This window comes from Neophocaena asiaeorientalis, unplaced genomic scaffold, assembly GCF_003031525.2.
Source record: "Neophocaena asiaeorientalis asiaeorientalis breed wild unplaced genomic scaffold, Neophocaena_asiaeorientalis_V1.1 scaffold220, whole genome shotgun sequence".
NCBI lineage: Eukaryota > Metazoa > Chordata > Mammalia > Artiodactyla > Phocoenidae > Neophocaena > Neophocaena asiaeorientalis.
Genome location: NW_020174042.1, coordinates 7,850,656 through 7,851,500, shown reverse-complemented (window position 1 = coordinate 7,851,500; position 845 = coordinate 7,850,656). Strand labels below are relative to the sequence as shown.

Here is an 845-nt window from a genome sequence, read left to right as displayed (position 1 = left end):
GGTGGTGGTGAGGGGCATCAACCCGAGAAAGATCCCTTTTTTGTTTGTGACCACACTTAGAAAATTATATTCTAGGCCTTCTTTCGAGGTTTTACCTTCTTGACAAAGACCCAATTTTTCTTTTAAAAATTCTCTGCATTGTGAACAGAATCTTGAAATAACTGAGCAACAACCGATTAAAAAATCCGCGTTTTTCCCCTCCAGGTACTTCCTGCGGTCTAGTTGGGGCCAGCGACACCAACCAGAGACCAGTGACATCTAAGGCAGCCCCAGCAGCCGCCCTCGCCGGGGAACCCGCCCAGCCAGACCGACTTCCGGTTGAGCCGGGGCCCTCTACCCCGCCCCGCCCCACGAGCAAGAGATTCGTCGGAATTTTCCCGCGAGGCCGCGGGGGCGCGGAGCCGCTGGCCAGGCCCCAGAGTGCACTGCGGATACGTGCGCGCGCGGCTCCATTGACGAGCGACCGCGGGAAAGTTCTAAAAAAGTCAAAACAAAACAAAAAACCAGTACGAGGCAAAGTCAAATTTTCAAGCCACAGAACCGGGCGGTGGCAGCCTTTTCGCCACTGCCCAAACTGCTGAAGCAGCTCTGGCGCGGACCAGCTGGTAAGAGAGAGGCCGCAGAACGACAGCGAAGGCAGCCGCCTCCTTCGGGGGTCCGGCCGACACGTCAGCCTGGGGGTGTGGGTTGGGTGGGGGTGAGGGAGACTCGCTAGAACGTTCTCTATGTTCCCCGCCTCTAGGTGGGTGAGCAGGGCTCGTGCTGTCTTTAGGGACTGAGGAGAGTGGGTAGGGGATGGGATGGCGCCAACCGTAGGGGCGGGGCCTCGGGCGAGGGGCGTGGTT

General features: G+C 58.2%; 1 protein-coding gene across 3 annotated transcripts in view; it reads left to right on the top strand.

The window, feature by feature from the left end:
* Positions 1 to 435: 435 nt before the first annotated feature.
* The window catches only part of FANCC (FA complementation group C), a 261,961-nt gene continuing 261,551 nt past the window's right edge, over positions 436 to 845 (top strand). For 2 of the 3 annotated variants that reach the window (XM_024753885.1, XM_024753884.1), the window contains exon 1: positions 444 to 605. The gene's annotated coding sequence lies outside the window, so the exon portion shown is untranslated. Of the gene's footprint in view, positions 606 to 845 lie in introns of all 3 variants that reach the window. The other variant, XM_024753883.1, reaches the window with a different exon arrangement.